The 21,010-nt window shown below is 38.8% G+C and overlaps 1 protein-coding gene across 6 annotated transcripts in view; it reads right to left on the bottom strand.

The window, feature by feature from the left end:
* The window catches only part of PCED1B (PC-esterase domain containing 1B), a 286,638-nt gene that overhangs the window by 11,260 nt on the left and 254,368 nt on the right, over positions 1–21,010 (bottom strand). For all 6 annotated transcript variants that reach the window (XM_081058552.1, XM_081058548.1, XM_081058549.1 and 3 more), the window contains one exon: positions 10,286–10,454. The gene's annotated coding sequence lies outside the window, so the exon portion shown is untranslated. The remainder of the gene's footprint in view (positions 1–10,285; positions 10,455–21,010) is intronic.

Below are 21,010 nucleotides of genomic sequence, written 5' to 3'. Positions count from 1 at the left end.
ACGAGGTCCAGGAGGTAGAAGTTGACAGAACAAGAATCTGTGCTCGGGAACTAACTTCGGCACTAACTTCTGACACTAGCCTTTTCCCAAGTCCTGCTTTCCTTCCCTTCAGGTCTAAGTTTGACCTACCAGCAGAGGAGCTTCTCTTTGTACAGCCATGCCCTGCAGAGCTCTTAGCTTCTCCCTAGCCCCCCAAGAACAAAAATAAGTCAACAGATCAACAATACCTATCTTAGAGTGACTGTGGCAATCAAAGGAAATGCTCCATAAACTCTACAAATGTTAATTATAGTTATTCTGAGCCACCCCAGCATTTTGGGGGGATGGGAGTTAGTAGTTAAGGGAGCTTTCCAGTTAAATGAAGTATTTAACTTCTTACTTAGGAACACTAATTTAACTTACCATTTAGTAACATTGTTTAGTACCCACTCCAATAGTATGTTACATGTTTACCTATTTATTCTTCTTACGAACTCTACGAAATTGGTACTTTTATTTCTCTCCCTTTTACGCATTCGGAAATTAAGTTTGGCAGATTGAGTCATCTGCTCAAGGTCATCCATTTTATAAAAGGCAGAGCTGGGAGCCAAAACTGATGCCAAGTCTTTGTGGTCAACCACAATGTACACGTACACATACAATAGATGCTTCACATCATTTCTTGTTCACAATCTATTTTTTCCTTTCCCTGTACATTTTTAGAGATTCAGTCGTTTATCAGTCCTTCTTATTATGAAATAACAGTTGTCTTCAGTGAAGTTGGGTGGGGTGAAGTGGGCTAGGATGCTGAGTGAACAAGAAATGAGGATACCAAGGAAGGCTGGTCAGAAATGCAAAATTAGTGCTTAAAATAAAATGGGAAAAACTGGAAAGCACTTACTCATTAAAGTAACTGGTGATTAAAAAATGTACCTCTCAGTTGATTCTAGATCTGTTGCCTAGACAGACTCCTTCCTCTGCGGTAGATCAGAGTGCCAGGTTGGAGAGCCAGAACCTGGGCTGCAAGGCAGGTAAGTTCACCTCTGAGTGCTGCCACATTTGTGAGCCAGCATCTGAGGAAAGGATGCCATTTCCTGTGGCATCTGGGGCAAATAACACGAGTCAGCATTTATTTTCATGCATTAGAAAGTGGAAGACTAATGACCAAAGCTTTATACACTGGTAAATATGAAAACATAAAGTGGTTAGTAAATCCAAACTACGAATAGCTTCTTCCGGGAATTTGGCTCTGAGCTTGCTTTCATTTCACCTTTCTCGGTAATTGGGGTGTAACTTGTATTGACTCTAACTTTGTTTTGTTTTCCCCATTCAGACCCTCAGGTCTTATTACCTTAGCTTATGTGGTGTGTTCACAGCTGAAAAACTATTAGGGAAAGATGGTGAGGCAAGAGAAAGGGCAGTGAGAAAGGAGAAATGGGGAAATGATAAGAGGAAGATTGCACCCCTTTCTAATAAATTTTTAGTAGTAATAATCCTGTACTTTTATGTGGTGCCCTTCCTACCACCCTGTGGGTGGAAGAAGAGCCCATTCCACAGTGTCAGAAAACTACAGGTCTAAGCTACGGCCCCAGGTAAACACAGAAAGTGGCAGCTCGACAATTTTCTGATTCTGCCCCTACTCTTCCATTTGAAACAAACTGGAGAGGGGAAAGGGCAGTGGTGTTCTGATTGATTAGATACAGATAAGCTTGGAGTTTTGTTTTCCTTTGTTTGGAAGGATATGATTTGGAGGAGGAGACTTATCACCTCCCCCACGAATATCAAGATGAAAGAGAAGGAGGAAATGAAGCAGAAAAGAGAAAAAAGGAAAAAATGAAACTTTAAAAAAGTTTTTCCCAAGTCCTAAAACTTCTATAGGTGTTTTAAACACTTTAGGATAGAACATTTCTCCATTACATTAAATGGTATAAAATACCCAACAAACAAGAGTAACAGATTCTAAAACAGTTCTGTAAAACATGCCCTATGTGCTTAGTTTTTGTTTTTTGTTTTAATACTATGCTATTTAGGGAATTGGCTTATAAAGCAACACAGTTGTCTTTTCTTGAAAAATGTCATTTTACTTTACTTCATTGACTATCAATGTGTTGCTCAATAAATTCCATACATTACACATGTTTTTATCCTCTTCTCTATGGCCATAGATTTGCATTTTTTTCCATGAATTTTAACACAGTCATTAGCGTGTCTCAAGGTAGGGCTTCATCTAGAACCCAACTGATAACTTTGGTATTATAAAATTCAGAGTAGTCTATTACGTAACTTTGAAAACTTACCATTATTTGATTCTGGCATTTCTGTAAATGAGCTGCAAATCTTTCCAGTTCTTTAGATTCCAGCTAATCTGTATATCATGAGACTAAAAGGAACAATCGAGGGAAGGATGACTAAAATTCACATACTCATCACAAGACCAGAGAACAGAGGAGCTGTAATAATGCACATTATCCCCATGCTTATGAAAATACTCTTTAAATTTAAAATAAAGACCCAGCAACAGATTTTCTACTGATTTTATTACTTCCAAGAACTTAGTATGATATTTGGAGACTGTTACTGTTGCTATTCTGGTCCCCTTTCGCGTTCTCTAGCTCACTGGTCTGGCTTTCTTTCTTATCTACTGAACTTGGCTTTTTCCTAAAAGAAAATGAAAATTTACACACGTATAATGTTTTATATGTAGAAAGTGATATCTCACAACTGATCCCCCTTCATAAAGTAAAGCGAGCACTAATTATTTCCATTTTGCAGATGGTGAAACTGAGGCCATGAGAGAGCTTGAATGACTGTCACCTTGATGAAGCAGGGACTTGGAGAGCTTCTGACTGCAGTGTGTGTCATCTTCGCTGCCCTCTCAGTGTGGAGGCCAGACAGGGCGCACTGCCATTTTCATTATTCTTAAATTATTTTGCTTATTTTTAGAAGGCAGTTAATGCATGTGGCACAAAACTTTAAAAGGTACAAGTGGTATGAGGGAGAAGTAAGTCCTCCTCCTTTTCTTGTTGTCTAATCCCTCATTTTTCCTTCTAGAAGCAGTAGTGTCATCAGCTTGTTGTATATTCTGCTGGAAATATTCTATACAGATATTCTAAACCTCTCTGAAATATTTTATTCTCTCTTCCTTCCTTCTTCAGAGTGATGTTAGCCAAGGAATGAAAAGTGGTCTGATTCTGAATATACAGAGGGTGCCAAAAAAATGTATACACATTTTAAGAAAGGAAAAAACTATTAAAATTGTAATACTCAATATATAACGATAGCAAAAGATGAATACAAGTCACGTTTGACTTCTGCAATCACAAGAAGTGCTCAAAGTGGTTACGATCAGTGTCCAGACACTTCTGATTACGGCGAACTACTGCTTGAGCAACTTTGACCAAAATGGCCACTTGTATACATTTTTTTGGCACCCCCGGTATTTTGAAGGTAAAGGTGATAGGCTTGTGAGAAAAGGAGAGGAGACAAGGCTAGCTCCATGGCTTTTGGCCTTAGCAACAGGAAGGATGAAGTTGCCATTTACGTAGATGGAGAAACTTTCAGAGAAACAAGTTTTGGGAGTGGAGGTCAAGTATTTGGTTTGGGGCTTGTTACATCTGAGATGCCTTATGCACATCTGAACTGAGATGTTGAACAGAGATTTGGATAGACAAGTCTGGAGTTGAGGGGAAAGGCTGGAGATACCAATGTAGTCTGGATGCCATAGCCAATGGAGAAGGTGAGGCTGGAGCAGAAAAGAGGTCAGAATATTGAGCCCTGGGGCACTCCAGAAGTGGAAGTCAGGAAGATGAGGAGGTACCTGGAAAAGACGGAAGAATCAGTGAGGCAGGAAGAAAACTAGGAGAGTGTGAAGTTCTGCAAGCCAAAAGTGGAAGTGTTTCAAGGGAGGCCTCACAGGAGGGGTTGTCTGTGTCAGAGACAGTTAATAAGTAGGATGTTTGATCATTGGTTGTAGCATTGAGCCAGACATTGGTGACTTTGATACAGTGGTGGGGACAAAGGCTGATTAGGGTGGTTAAGAGAGAATGGGAAACTGGAGACAGTAACACCTTCCAGGAGTTTTACTATAAAGAGACGCAGAGAACGAGAAGTCAGCTGGAGGATGAAGTGGAGTTCAGAGAGTTTTATTTTCTTTTATGATGGGAACAATAATAGCATGGTTTTATGCTTATGGGAATGATTCCGTAAATAGGGAAAAACAGATGATACAGGAGGAAAAGGGGAAAATTGCTGGAGCAGTGTCCTTGAGTTGGTTCCAGTGGTAGGATCTAGTGCCCAAGTAGAGGAGTTGGCCTTGGATAGGAGCGTGGAAGTTCAACGAGGGAAATGATGGGAAAGAGCAAGTACAGGTACATAATGCTGATGTATGGAGGTGCCAGTTTGTGGGGGTTTTTCTGATTGGATTTTCTCAGTGAAACCCAAAACAAGGTCAAGGTGACCAGCTGAGAGTGATCCAGGGAGGGTGGTATTAAAGGTCTGAGGAACAAGAAGAACATATGAAATAGTCATCTAGGAGATGAGAGAGGCTGTAATTATTCAGCTCCCACTGAAAGCTGGGAGCCCTTATGTGAAGTGAGGTGCTTAGGATGGATGTTTAGCTTTCTCTAGTCTGTTTCAGCCACATGGGTGCTGGTGCAGAGCAGGCAAAAGTTGTGTTCAATCAGGGTTGGGGTTTTGCCTTTTGGTTTCTATAATGCATGCCACATGCAATTGTAAATTTATAATTTATTTTAATCCACAATTTATATAAAACCAAACCCAGAAAGGCCAAATATTTTAGACAGCAAAATAAATCTAAACATAAGGGCAAAAATAATGTTCCTTTTATATTAACAACTCTTTAATAGCTTCAGCCACAGATCAATTTAAACCTATTGTCATAAGAGCCATTATCACTTTATCCACATTTTCTATTTCAAGGAGCACTGTTATTTTTCTTATCTTCTTGGAACAGAGTGCTTCAAGTGGTCCAGAAATCAAACCACTAAATATTTACTTATAAATGCACTTATTTCAGTCAGCTGGTGTGTGTTTGTGTTCAAATCTATGCCTGGCTACCTTAAAAAAGGACTAAATTTGGCAAATCACAAAATAATACAGAGGGTGCCAAAAAAAGTATACACATTTTAAGAAATGAAAACTGTATTAACATTGTAATACTCAACATACACTGATAAGAAAAGAACAGAATTCACGTTTGACTTCTGCACTTACAAGAGGTGCTCAAAGTGGTTACCATCAGTGTTAATCAGACACTTCTGATTACAGCAAACTACTGCTTGAGCAACACTGACCAAAGTGTCCACTTGTATACATTTTTTGGCACCCCCTGTATGTGTTTTCTTTGCTTGTATGACTGGAAACCATGTACATATTCTTGATAATTTCTCTTCAAAGCACTTGCATTTCGTACTTTCAAGCACATATGAATAAGTTATTTCTATTGGGCACAAAGACTTCTCTGATAGTATATTAAGAATTCTGAGACTCAGGATTAAAACTTCTCGTGAGTGCAATTTAGTAACTGAACTAAATTCTGCACTGAGTCAGTACATGCAAACTTTGTGCTGTTGAGGAGCAAGTCTAGAGTTTTTGGGATTTGGGAGGTGAAGGGTTGAGAAGAGCCAAATTGGTGGTTTTACCAGGAATTGGAGAAGTGAATTTATAAAAGACCCCATTCTGTTAGGATTTCTTAAAATTTTCTATGAACTTTTTTAGAATTCTTACTTTTTATGCAAGTTCCATATTGTGCTCCAGTTTAGCTTAGTGGTTCGGAGCATTGCCTTCCCAGACAGAAAAGTTGAGTTCAGAGTCCCAAGTATGTGTATGAGCTGTGTGACTGGGAGAGTTACTTAATATGTACTCTCTGGCCCAGTTCTAGTGGCGGACATTGATTATGCAAAGTGTTAGGCATTTAATAAATGCTCAATTTATTCTAGGAATTAGTATACATACATCCATGCTTTAGTAATACAAAAAAGTTACTAAATTATATTACCAACTTAGTAATATAAAAATATACTTTAAATGGCTACCACTGAAAAGCACCCTGTGGCTGGGTACGGCTCTATGGACTGGTGCCCTCCTATGCCTGCAGAAACAAGATCTGAAAGTGGGGGGATGACAGAGATCATCCTTAGGCCAAGCTGAGGCACAGGGAGGTTAAGCAGCCCCCCGAATCACAGAGCCAGGCTGACAGTTGAGCTCTGACTAAGAACTGGCCTCCTGAGTCTCGGTCCCAGAGTCCCAGACCCACAGTTCATGAATTTCAGAAAAAAAAAAAGTCATAAGCCTTTCACAAAGAATAACTTAATACCCTAGGACAATTTGGCCTTGAATTATTTAGCAACGTCCCTCACCTATAGAAGACTGCAAACCATTGGTATAGTTTTCTGATTCCAGTTCTCTCTCTCTCTCTCTCTCTCTCTCTCTCTCTCTCTCTCTCTCTCTCCCTTCCTCTCCCTCCGTCGCTCTCCCCCTCCTCCCTCACTCTTTCTTATTACCATCTTAATCATTTTTAAGTGTACAGTTCAGTAATGTTAAGTATACTCACGTTGTGAAACAGATCTCTAGAACTTTTTCACTTTGCAGAGCTGAAACTCTATATCCATTAAACAACAACCCTTCATTTGTCCCTCTCCCCAGCCCTTGGCAACCACTGTTCTACTTTCTGTTTCTATAAATTTGACTGCTTTAGATACCACATAGAAGGGGATCATACAGTATTTGGTTTTTTTGCGCCAGGTTTGTTTCACTTAGCATAATGTTCTCAAGGTTCACCCATGTTGCGCAGTATGTGACAGAATTTCCTTCTGTAAGGCTGGATAATAGTCCATCGTACAGTTCTCTAAAGTTCACCGGATTACCACATCGATAAAAGCCAGTAGCTCTCAGATACTCTATTTATGTTTTATATTACCAGTTAGTTGATATTGCTATTTGTTACAACAAATTTTCCTTTCTTCAATACTCATTAGCATAAACTATGCAAATAAAGAAGCTTCATCCTAGACCAGAAATATGCTAAGACGATCATCCCTCTCCTAATCAGAGGTAAAGAATCTTCCTTTATCTTTCACATTCATGATCTGCATTTTAAAAATTTCTCTTTAAAATGTCTTTTTTTCAACTTGTCATAATTGAAAGCGCTATCTACAACATTGACAATTTAAAAAATCTGTATATTTAAAAAAAGTACATGCTTGTAAGTGGCATTGTAAATTAATTCTAACAGGGCTGGCCCCGTGGCTCAGCTGGTTGCAGAGGCGTAGCCGATTCATTCCCACATGGGCCAGTGAGCTGCACCCTCTATAGCTAAGACTGTGAACCACAGCTCTCCCTGGAGCTGGGCTGCCATGTGCCTCCAGTGGCCAGTGACCAGCGGCCAGCATGAATGGCTGGGGCAGCCAGCAAGAATGGCTGGGGCAGCCAGCAAGAGCTACCGTGAACTGCTGTGAGCGTCTGACCAATGACTGGCGACCGACTGCTGGGAGGAGCGCCAGGCTCATAACACCAGCGTGGGCCAGGGAGCTGTGTCCTACACAACTAGACTGAGAAACCGGCTTGAACTGGAGTTGGGGGGAAGGGAGGAAGAAGAAGGGGAAAAAAATTGTTTTTTTTACTGTAAATAGTGATGCAGGTTAGCTAGCATGTCCCTAGGTAGACAGGGAGGTCCCTGGTGGAATAAACAAAGACAGCCATATCCTAAAACTCCAGGTTTTGAAATCGCTCCTTTGCTCTAGGACACGAAGTAACAAGGCCTTGAGGTTAATCATAAAATTCCTTTTGGCCTGACAAACAGAACAGATCTGATAGACAGGAGTGGGTTACTTTGCTAATTCCTTTAGGATGGGCAAGCAGAACAAACCTGGTAGACGAATTTCATTAGAAGGCGCCAGTTCCCTTCTTCAAACAGTTCTCTTCCCCAAACAGGCAAGGGAAGCTATAAAAGAGCTTTTGCCTCAGCCTTGGGGCCACCCCCATTCAGGACCCCCTCCCGTTTGGGAGCTCTGACTCTTTGCTTTCAATAAACTATCCTCTTTTTAAAACTCTTTGCCTCTCCTGGGTCCATGTTTCCATTCTTTGGTTTCACGACCCTGGCCTACACCCAGAAACTGCCGGCAGATCCAACATCATCTACATCATTTGGGGACTCACAGGAAAAATATTCCTCCATGAATAGCACTGTGAAAAGTGGCTTCTGGTCAGACTCTTTTCAGATGGATATTTGCTTTCTAAATAAAATGATTGACTCAAATTGCATAATTTGTTTTATAAATCAATTGTAGAACACTATTCCATTCTTCTGGCAAAATAGCAGGCTTTTAAATATTTTTCCAAATTATTTACAAAAATAATATTACTGGTTACAAATGTTACTGGTTACTCCTCTTTTAGGCCATTTCTCTCCTCAGTACATTTCCGTGTTAAATCTCCGAAATACATTTAAATAACTGAAGATGGAGAACTAGAAATTACTTCGCTTCTCTGAATCTGATGTTTATCAGTTTAATTAACCTATGACTACAAACCTTTGACTAATTTGTCAGTATTCTGTTTCCTTAGTCATGATTTCTAAGTGCTGTGTAACAGTACCAATACTTATAGATTGGTATCAGAACAAAAGACTGTTTATTTTCTATACATGCATTTACTTGTGGTGACGCATGTCAATTAAATCATGAAGCAGTTTTAAAACACATGACAAAAATAACTAAGAATCAAGAAATGTCTCTTTGTTGCTGGTTGGATAAACTCTGTGACTATGCCACGATCCAATTTAAAACAAATTCTAAATTAATTATCTTACTCCTCAAGCTTGTTCCTCCTTTCAGTATGGGAAGTCCATGTTCACTTAATTGCTCCAGGACAGAAATTGCAAGATCATTTTTGATTCCTTCCTTGCCTTGCCAGGAGCAGAGTAGATCCTATCTTCTAAATGCTCTCTGCTCAGTCCGCTTCTTTTCCTACAGCCTCTACCTTAGCTCAGATCTGAAATCCTGCTTCCTAATTTATCTTCCCACATGCTCTTTTCTTCCTCCACCCCATTCTCTAACCTGCAGTTTTTGTTCTTTCTAAGATGCAGATCATCTAATTTCACTTCCCTTTCACAGACTGAATTTAAGTTGTTAAATCCTGTCAAAGTTTTCTGAAAATGTTAAACCTTCTGCCTCTTCTGAATCAGGCATATTAGCCAAATACATAGCATTACTGCAGTGAGGCCTGAAGGTCCCCGACTGACAGACATCTGGGTTCCCTTGGATCTCAACAATAAATAATAATGAACACTCACTGAGTATACTCTTCTGAGTATTCTGAGCCCTTTAAGTGTATTAACTCTTTACAAAATCAACAATAGTAATTATTGCTATCATTTATCAGGAGTCTACTTTACATCCCAGACATCATATGTCCATTAGTTGTTACCTTTGAAACCATCCTGCAAGGTAGGTGTTCCTGTCTCCATGAGGAGAAATATGAAATGAGGGAAGAGGCTTCCGAGGGTCAGGTTTCACCCCAGGCCAGTTAGCTAGGAAGCAGTAAGGTCTGGATTCAGTCCTCATCAACTTCCCCTGCTCTCTGCCCACCCTCAACACCTGGCACCTCGTCACCTCCTGGACAGGTATCACTTCCATGCCAACAGTGTTGCCACATGGAGAATGGTGATATAAACGCAAATTAAAACATTGTGGCAAAGTCAAGCAGGCTGTTTTGTTATTGCCTGTAGGGGAACAAAGGCCCGTGCTGAGTTGACAGCACCAAGCCTGTCACTTAACATGTCACTGCTTTGGTTTCAGGCGTGTGTCTGGTGACAGCAGCCTCAGACGTCCTTGACATTTGGTGGAGCCACAGAAGAGAGACCCAGGGAAAACTTATACCTCATTTACTTAAATTTTTATTCTGATTGCTTATACACAGAAAACAACTAACAAAATGTGGGGTTCTATTCAGAGAGTTATGTTAACCCACGGACTTGAGGAGAAACTTTTTTGCAGAGCTTGATTAACCACAGACTTAAATTTTAGGAGGAAGTAGACAAAAATCCGCAAACGTTGCCAGTCATATGCTTAGTTTGTTAAAGAAAACTCGAGAAGCTTATTATTTCTTTAAATGAAAGACAAACAAACAAACACCCAAATGTCCTATCTGAATAAGTTCTGTCATGGATGTCTTCAGGGAGGGCATGTATCACTGATGGCCAGGGGCCAGGGGCCAGGACACGGCTCACAAAGCCTGATGCAAGTTCTTTACCTGCGGTTGTGTCTGATAATGAGGAATGCACACTTACGTGTTCATGAAAGGATGATTTCCTTATTGTCACGTCCCTTCATCGTTTAGTCCAGAGGAGGAAGGAAGACAGGTTAGTGGGTATGTCCCACTGTCACCCATGCTAAGAGGAAGAAAAGGCAGCTGGGAGCTTTCTTGGTCCCTTGCTGATCTGCTGGGTCATTCTTGTCCTATCAGGAGAGAGACAGCACTTCCGTCAGCAGGCTTGGGTGGGGCGGCAACCTCAGCCAGCTGGAGGGCATGCCCCTGTGGCCTCAGGGCTTCCTCTTTCAGAAGGTAATTAGTATAGTCTGCCGGCTCCCCCACTTCATCTCAACCAATCCAACATGCTTATGCAAACCAACACTTGTAATCTCCTAATCATTTATTTTACATTTAGCCCTTCATCTGTCACCTTCAGGCTAAAGTCCCTTTATTTTTTGGTGCTTTGACCATGGGGTACCTCCTAGGACCTGAAAAGATTTTTCCCTGAAGGCCCTCAGCTAGAAACCACCTGGGGAACCTCAGCTACACCTTCTCCTAGTGAGATTTTTGGTAATTGTTTGCTAACATCTCCTTTCAACCTGAATAGTCAAAGCCCCGTCCTCCATTTTACTCCAATGCAGCAAAGTTGGCTCCAGCTCCAGTTCTTTTGGATGATTTTGTCAAAGTCCCTGGCCTTTCAGACACCCAACTGTGTAAGGGGGGGAGCACATACTGGCTAAGCCATCTAGTCACCTGGGGTGTTGGTATTTGAGAGTGCAAAGTGGAAGGTAGAGATGGAGCAGCACTCACGTCACCCTCAGATCTATTTTCTCACCTTCCTTTCCAACATATAAGGGCCTTTAAAAAGTCTGGGATTTTTCAGTCAGTTCACATAGAGTGCAGAAAATGGAAGTGACTCTTTGCCTTGTCTCCAGTAAGCTGAAGGAATTACCAAGGAGAGAGGAGGTAGAGAAAAACCACAGGCCTGATATCAACTATTAATAATATTATGGTTAACGTTTATTGAGGGTGGTGTTAGTTCTTTTTCTTTCTTCTCCCTCCTGCCCTTTCCCCCTTCATTGTTTTTTTTTTTTTGAATTAAAAACAAAAACCCAAACTATTGCCTGAATTGGTTGATGGTTATAGCAGAATCTACAGATAACCTCAATTACAAGGAAGATGAAATAATTAGGGAGAAAACTGAGCTAGGATACCCAGATTCTTTTATACTGAGAATATCTGAATATATAGCATGTATTGTTAAATGAGAAGGAAATATTATGGCCCATCTCCATAAATCAGCTTATTTGCAGACAATGAGGCAGGCAAATGAGGAGGAGCAATTAGAGCCACCAGACCCTTCAACTTTTAAGATGTAGGACCTGCCTCTCCTGGTCTGTAGGCAGTAGGGGATCAAAGAAACTAGGCAGCAAACTAGGACTGGCGATAGATCCAGAGCATGATACACATTCCAAGAACACCCAGCTGTCCGAGAACCAGACCAGGAACTGGCAAACTCCAATGGCTGAAGGGATTAGATATGAAATATAAGAGAATAAATGAGCAGGGTCTGTTCTTGCATGTATACCCACTTTGCATATTAAATATGTAGAAATTGTCTTCACTTCCTCCAAGAATTATAGTGTACATTTTTTTCTTGACATTATTATTATTATTTTTTAACAGTGTAGAGGGCTTTTATTTTTTTTACACCTATCATGGCATAAATTCATAGGAATGGGTTCCAGCAGCAGCTCAGGCTTCTTTCCATCGGTTTTCACAAAGTGTGCTTTTCTGGGTGGAGCAGACTGGTGAATGCAGGTACCTTTCTCTATGGCTTCCTTCTCTTTTTGATCATTTTCCTTCACACGTTTCCGGAAGCGATCTCAGCTCTTGGAGAGCTTAATATGTGCAATATGTACATTAATTCTCTTGGCAAGAACCTTGCCCTTGTTTGTTTACAACAATGCCCACCACATGCTGGGTAACATTGTAGACCCTTCCAGTTTTGCCATGGGAACACTTGGGGGGGCATTCCTTTTTGAACAGTGCCCATTCCCTTAATGTCTATCTACAATATCACCTTTCTTGTAGATTCGCATGTCTGTGGCCAAAGGAACAACTCCATGTTTTCTAAAAGGCCCATAGCAGAGAACACATAGCAGATATCTTTCCTATTTCCATTTCTGTTGGCCATTTTAACGAATTCCTGGAAGATGGCAGTCCTGAAGAAAAGAAGTTTTCTTGATGTTCTTTAAGCTCTTATTATATCTTTTGTTTTGCCACTTCTCATGGGAAGAGAGAAATACCTCCCTACCATATAGAAAGAACAAATAAAAGTATGGTGGTAAACGAAAATTAATACCCAGCTTCGGTGCTGGGGCAATAGGGAATAGAGGGGATTGTGCAACCTGGAGAACACGCGTGCCAGTTAAGTGAGCAGTAGCCACACTGCTCTACTGATTGCTTCATGAGGGAATATGGCTTCAGTATTACCAGCTATTCCAAGCTTTCAAAAAGAAAAATCTGTGAATATAGATCTTTATGAAATATATCTGGTTTTTAAAACACTGGCTTAAAAAAAAAGCACTATATTGGTAAAACCAAACATCTTTGAGGTCATTGTTTTTTTTATTTTATACTTCTGTCTAGACAGTGAGGGAGTCAAATTCAAGTAAACATCTGGGAATCAGGGACAACACAAAATGAGACCAAATTGGGGCAGTGGGTAGAAGACAGGTAAGCAGAAGCCACAACGGGGCCAGGGATAGAGAATTCTGAAACGACCTTGCCTCAGGAATGCTTTCCCTTCTCTCTGTAGCAGAAGCCAGTTTCCCAGGCAACGTCCAGTCTGGCATAGCCTGAAAACATGTGCTTCTGCAATGCAGCCTCATTTTTTGATAGGCCAATTTTGGCACAATTTCTCATAGTCTTGCCACCCCAAGAATGGGAGCTAAGATGGTGCTATTAAGTAGCAACTCCCTGTCGTGGCAAATTTTTACCCTTTTGTTAAGTACAGAGTTTAATGAATTTTCGTTTCTTAGTAGCTCATTGAAATCAGGTTCTCAAAGCCTTAATGCCTCATACGCAGCTTTTAGTTGTTTTTATTTTGTTTGTGGTACTTACAATTCATACAGATAATTGGATATTTGTAACACCAGTATCCTGGTATTGTAGTCTATCTGATGACTTAATATTTCTTCACAATTGGACAGACAGAGCTCAGTGGCCTGTTTCCAGTAGATGCTTAGGGTTTACTCAAAGATGAACTTAAAAAAAAATTTGTTTCCTTTGTTAAGGAATAATAATAATAATAAAATATCGTTAGGGGAGTATTAATAACCATACCACCTAGAACTTTAAAAAGCCTCCCAGGTAACTTCAAACAAATCTCTATTTTGCTTTTAGGAACACTGGGGAAATAGAATTGAAATAAACAACTGTGCCTTTTAATCCACATCTCATGTGCCCTTTACTGTTTAACTGTCATTATGATTTTTTTCCACTTACTCTTGAACAAGCTGAACTAAGTTAGAGTTATTGGTCTGATGTAGCCGAATGCCATAGGCACATTGTATCCTGATATCAGCCAAGTATTTGGTAATGCTTGTTATAGCCTTATAAGTAAGATGGAGAAAGATGTATGGGCTAGATGATAGCACATTTTAGTGCATTCATAGGAGTCATTTACATTCAACATCTGACATACGAGTATCATTCATCATTGATTTAGTAAATATTTATGGTTTGCCTACTATGTACTAGGCACTGCTCTGGTCTGGGAGTGAATATAATGTTTTTTGTTTGTTTGTAGAGAGCACTGAGAAACAATAGAGGTTTTAAAGCAATAGAGGTACACACACCCCTCCCACACAAAAATTGTATATACATTCATATGTATAAATAGATGTAATTTTTAAAAAGATAACTAGCCTTGAGTGAAAAATAGATTTCATCCTCACCAATAGCAAATATTGCAATATACAAATAATTTTGAAATATCATTAGTGAAACACGTTATATCATTATATATAACACCATGTTAAAAATGTATTAATAGATTGTTTTTTAGAGCAGTTTTAGGTTTACAGAAGAAAAGTACGGAGACTTTCCATATATACTCCCTCACCTCCCCAATTCCCCTACTATTAAATTTTGCATGAATGTGGTACATTTGTTACAAGTGATGAACCAATATTGATATATTATTTTAACTAAAGTCTTAGTTTACATTAGGGCTCACTCCATGTGGTATATTCTATGGATTTGGACAAGTGTATACCTGTATGCACCACATTTCATAGTGTCATGTGCCATCGTGTATCACTATGTCATGTATCCACAACTACAGTAGCATGCAGAACAGTTTTACTGCCCTAAAAATCCTCTGTGCTGCACGTCCTCCTCCTAGAAACCTTGGCAACCCCTGATCTTTTCATTGTCTCTCTAGTTTGCCTTTTCCAGAATGTCATATACAGTTGGAATCATAAAATATGTAGCCTTTTCTGATGGGCTTCTTTCACTTAGCAATAATATGCATGTTAAGCTTCATCCTTTTTTTTTTTCCTGGCTTGACAGTCTGTCATTTGATTTTGTCACCGAATACTATTCTGTTGTGTGGATATACCAGTTTGTTTATCCCGGGACCTATTGAAGGACATCTTGGTTGCTTCCCCAGTTTGGAAACTGTGAATGAGCTGTTATAAACATTCAAATGCAGGTTTTTGTGTGGCTGTAATTTCCAGCTTATTGGGATAAATACCAAAAGACCGTGACGGCTGGGTTGGATGAGACTAAGTTTAGCACTATAGGAAACTATAAGCACTGTAGGAAACTGTGGCACTGTCTTCCCAAGTGGCCGCACCACGCTGCATTCCCACCAGCAATAAAAGAGGTTCCTTTTGCTCCACATTCTTGCCAGCATTTGGTGGTGTCATTGTTTTGGATTTTGGTCTAATAGGTGTCATTGCTGTTTCAGTTTGTGATTCCCTAATGACTTATGACTGTTGAGCATCTTTTCATATGCTTATTTGCCATCTGTATTTTCTTTGGTAAGGTGTCTGTTCAGATCTTTTGCTCATTGGGTTGCTTGTTTTCTTCTTAAGGGGTTTTGAGAGTTCTTTGTACTTTTTGGATGTAAGTTCTTAATCTGATATGCGTTTTGTAAATGTTTTCTCCTAGTCTGTGGCTTATCTTTTCATTGTTTTAACAGTGTCTTTTTAGAGAAATTTTTACTTTTAATGAAGTCCCACTTACCAATTTTTCTTTCATGGATTGTGCTTTTGGTGTTGAATCGAAAACCTCATTTGCCAAACACAAGGTCACCTAAATTTTCTCCTATTTCATCTTCTAAGAGTTTTATAGTTTTGCACTTTACATTTAGGTCTGTGATCTGTTTTGGGGAAAGGTGTAAGGTTTGTGTCATTTCTTGTCTTTTCTTTCATTATTATTATTATTTATTTTTTGCATGTGGATGTCCAGTTGTTTCAGCACCATTTGCTGAAAAGAGTATCCTTTTCTTCACCCAATTGCCCTTACTCCTTTGTCAAAGATCAGTTGCTTATATTTGTGTGGGTTTATTTCTGGGCTCTTTATTTTGTACCGTTGATCTATTTGTCTATTCTTTCGCCAATACCACATTACTAGAGCTTTATAGTAAAAATTAAAGTCAGATAGTGTCAGTCCTCTGAATTTGTTCTTCTTCAATATTATTTTGGCTATCGTGAGTCTTTTGCCTATTCATATACACTTTAGAATCAATTTGTCAATAGCCACAAAATAACTTGCTAGGATTTTTATTAACTTTGAGTTGAATTTGTAGATCAAATTGGAAAGAACTGATATCTTAACAATATTCAGTCTTCTTAATCCACGAGCATGGAATAACTCCCCATTTATTTAGATCATCTTTGATTTCTTTCATCAGTTTTGTAGTTTTCATCATATAATTTTACATATTTCTTTAGCTTTATACGTAAGTATTTCTTTTTGGTGCTAATGTAAATGGTGTTTACTTGTTCATTGCTGGTATATAAGAAAGTGATTACTTTGGTGCCTTAACCTACATCTTGTAAATTTGCCATAATCATTTATTAATTCCAAGAGTTTTTTGTCGATTCATTGGGATTTTCTACACAATCATGTTATTTTTTGTGAGCGAAGACAGTTTTATTTTCTCCTTCCCAATCTGTACACCTTTTACTTCCTTTGTAAAATAAAAATCTTATTGTATTAGTTAGGACTTCTATACAATGCTGAAAAGGGGTGGGGAGAGGGGACAGCCTTGCCTTTTTCCTAATCTTAGGGAGAAAGCATCTAGTTTCCCTGAAGTATGGTGTTAGGTGTAGGTATTTTGTAGATATCCTTTATCAAGTTGAGGAAGTTCCTGTCTCTTTCTAGTTTGCTGAAGTTTTTCTTTTTTTAAAAAATTATGAATAAGTATTGGGTTTTTTCAAATGCCTTTTCTACATTTATTGATATAATCACATGCTTTTTTCTGTAGATTGTTAATGAGATGAATTACATTAATTGATTTTCAAATGTTGAACCAGCCTCCTATACTTGGAATTAATCCCACTTCACCATGGTATATAAATCTTTTTATACATTGCTGGATTTGATTTGCTAACATTTCGTTGAGGATTTTTAAGTCTATGTTTATGAAGGACATTGGTCAATCGTGTTCCTTTCTTTAATGTTTTTGTCTACATTTGCTGTTAGAGGAATGCTGGAGTCCTAGAATGAGTTAGGAAGTATTCCCTCAGCTTCTGTTTTTGGACAAGATTGTAGAGGATTGCTACCATTTCTTCCTTAAATGTCTGGTAGAATTCACCAGTGAATCCATCTGGGCCCAGTTCGTTCTGTTCTGGAAGATTATTAATTACTGATTCAATTTCTTTAATATGTACGTGTTTATTCAGATTTCTATTTCTCCTTGGGATAAGTTTTTGTAGATTGTGTCTTTCAAAGAAATAGTCCATTTCATCTGAGTTATTGTATTTGTGGTCATAGCGTTGTTCATAAAATTCCTTTATTATTCTTTTAATGTTTATGGGATTAGTGGTGATGGCCCTTCTTTCACTTCTGATATTAGTAATCTGTGTCTTCTCTCTTTTTATGTATGTCACTGTATTTTAACATGCAATTTAATTACAAGTGAGAGCAGATATGTTTCCTTTTAGCTGGTTTTATTTCTTTTATAAACTGATAATTTATGTGCTTTGCCTGCTTTTCTATTTTATCTAAGGCTTATTATATATTAAATATGTTAACGTTTTACGCCAACATACATGCTGCAAATGTTTTATTCCAGCTTACTAGTTTTACTTTTAATTTTGTGTTTACATTTTTTCATACATAAACTTTAGAGAAAGTCCCTCAGTATTTTTAAATTGTTTCTTCTAATGTTGTGCTAAATAATACCTCACATTTACTAATTATTTATATATTTAAGTTAAACCTCAAACAGTCCCGTAGTAGGTTCTATTATCCTCATTTTATGTATGCGAAAACGAGGGCACAAATAGGTAAGAATTTTGTTTCAAGTGGACACAGAGGGAGGATTTGAAGTGAGGTATTCTAATGTCAGAGATGTAGCTCCTAAGCTCTACTATCTCCTAGCAATGTACTCCCACTTGAAGATGGTATAAGTTACATACATTTTTTAAATATAGTTTTCATGATTTTTAAAAGGGACACTCATAAACACTCTACTCTGAAAATGTCAAGATTTTTAAATCTCAAAACATAGAGCTATATGTCATCACCCTTGCAAATTTAAAAGAATTCATTTATTCTGGAATTGGAACTGATACATGACCTAGTTTGACTGATCTTGTGGGAAATTTGACTTATAGAGTAATGGAAAGTATGGGAAGAATTGTAATAGGGACAAAGAAAATTTGGCAATTAAAAAAAAAACCACAATTATTAACTACAGGAAAAAAGCAAATGGTAAAAAAAAACACAATCACAGTGCACTCAACATTAACTTGTGACTACTATTTGCATGGATGGACATAAAGTGAAAAATGAGTATTTAATTTCACACAAAAAGTGAATGGAAGGTGAGGAAGTGGAGAATTGAAAAACTGGAAAGAGACAACTCTGATGGACTAAGGTATGATTTTCTTAGCTCTTCCTTGCTGCCTCAATATCTGATATTAAACTATACTGAACTGCTATGAAAAATGTTGTTTCTGGATCTTACTGCAACATATTCCAGGAACTACGTCTTCTATAATATAATACCCACCCCTCCTCTATCTACTATCATGTAGTTTTCTGGGAGTTGTTGCCTCTGAATGAGGAAGACAACCAGAGGAAGAAGGAGGTTAGGTAGAGGGAAAAGGAATAGCCTGAAAGCCATCAATTATTAGATGGCATTGACTTGTAAAATAATGGATGTGGAAAGAGATTGTTTCATTTTTCTCATGATCCTCATTTTCTCTTTTGAGACATAGTACCAACTTTTAGAAATAGTCCTAAAGACTAATTTCAAAAAATGAAAACAGGTTTCTTTGCCTCTCATACAAGAACACCTTTCATGTAGCAAATTAAATATATAATGCTAATGAATAATTCACAATGCTCACAATGAAAACAATAACTTTCTATGGAATTACAAAGCAGAATAAATGGCCAGTGTCATTTCTGAAGAGAACAATTTCATTTACTATCTAATTTTGCCACATTAGCCCTTTCCCTGCCTCATTAAAACCCTGGCCATATATTGCCGCTTTCCCATCTAAGGAACATCCGTTCTTTAAATAGCACGTGGAACTCCTACCATTGTGACCTTTCTGCTTGGCAGGTCAAATGAGAATATTAACTAGAGTACTTTGTTCTGCAGTTCTCAGAAGAGCAGACCTTAATATTCGCAGAAGCTTCATTGTTGAAACAGTCTGAGCAGTCTGCAAAAAATGACTTACTTCCTTTGCTCTGAAGAAGTTTCTCTTGTGTTTGCGAGAGGTAGATATCAAAGGGACCTTTATGGGTTCGATCTAAACTAGTTCCAGTACTGGTAAAGAGATGGGGCAGGCAGTGGGGAGACAGATCTGTTTCAAGAGCATGGGAGGAAGTTTTCTGAAGGATGCTGGCAACAAAGAACAAGCAGCCAGTACTGCAGGGAGGTCTTAATACAACGTGACCAAGTGTCCTTACAGGTGGCGGAGCACAGCAAAAGGCACCAAAAGAGTGTGATGTTTATTCAGTGTCAAGGTAACCAGGAATGCAAGCTTAGTGAGGACGAGGGCAAGAGCAAGGGAAGGTCCCAGCCCCGGAGAGACTGAGCAATGAAATAGGTTAAAAACAGCAACAACTCAGGAAAACAAGTGTGGTTTTCACAACTGAGTTCGAAATGGCTGGCTCTGAAGTCAAGTGGTGAAATGCAATCAGCAAACAAAGTTAGCATCTTGGAGACTAGCTGGTTGCCTCCTATGGCTGACTCATTGCGCTAGAGCAGTGTACTGACCCTCATATGGAAACTTATGCCACAGGGTGAAAATACAATTCTAACTTTCCAGTGAACCATGAATTAAGCTACCCAGGGGTGAACACGTAGAAGTGTCTTTTTCTCTAAGGGACATGAAAAAAATGCTTGCAGTTTATAAAAGTTATCCATAATTTACAATCATTTGTTTGGGAGGTCAGCCAAAATTCCAAGTCTTCCTCCTTATCTATTGTAGTAATCCAGGTGAGTGAAGGTAGTAATCTGAATGATGGTGATTGAGGGGATGGGAACAGGTGATGGACTGAAGCATGACTGGAGAGGAGTCGGGGAGTGGGCAAGACGCACAAGCAGGCAAACACTGTAGAGAATGGTTCCCTGGGGTTAAAAGGCAAACTGAGGCATATTAAAACTGTTAAGAGTTTATTCACAAAAATCAATTTGAATAGGGCAGCACCAAACCAGAAGTGGTTAGCAGCGTTCCATCAGCACAAACTCCAGGAGAGACTACTTATAGAGAAAAAAGAAGCAAACCAAGGAAGTGGTTGATTGGGGATGGCTTCAAGCCTAGTTGGCTATGTGTGATTGGTGGTCTTTGTGTTTTGATGTCATAACCGTAACCCTATTGCTGCGATGGTTGGATATATCCGAATGAATATATCCGAAATTTTTATACATAAAAATAATGTCATTTATATATAAAGCAGCTCAAATTGTTATTATCAAATGCATAAAATAGTCAACATATCAGCTTTTTGTTTTTTGTGGATTTCTGGCATATTTTGAAAAAATACTTGAAATCACTGAATGCAGTGAAAGAGTTATGATGTTTATCGGCTCAGGTTGTGGTTTGCTTAAGTAGGCTGCCACAGCATCAGCACCGCCTCCGTCCAATGGCCTCCGTGTTCATGTAACACTGGTTTCTGGATTGGCTTGGACAACTAAGTGGATAGTGATGCCAGCATAGAGTAGGGATTTTCTAATGCCTGGGTCCAAACCTGACTCCACTTTTTATTTCCTGTGTGAACTTGAGCTAGTTACTTAACCTCCCTGAGCCTTTATCTATACAAACAAGAAGAGTTCTACTTACAAAGTTGTGAAGGCTAAGAGTTTATACCATTAACTTGGCACATATATTGAGTGTGTACTAATTACCACGCCCTGAATTAAAAGTGCTCTCAGTGTGCTAGAAGAGACTTGCAAAAATTAACATCCTATAATGGGAGAAGCACTAAAATATCAGTGTGCCTGAAATGTTCGAGGAACCCAGAATCAGGCATTGTGCTTACAGATGTGGGGAGAGTGGGCTTTTGA

This window comes from Rhinolophus hipposideros (genome assembly GCF_964194185.1).
Source record: "Rhinolophus hipposideros genome assembly, chromosome: 9".
NCBI lineage: Eukaryota > Metazoa > Chordata > Mammalia > Chiroptera > Rhinolophidae > Rhinolophus > Rhinolophus hipposideros.
The sequence above is the reverse complement of the archived record's forward strand: the minus strand, read 5'-3'. Positions and strand labels throughout refer to the sequence as shown.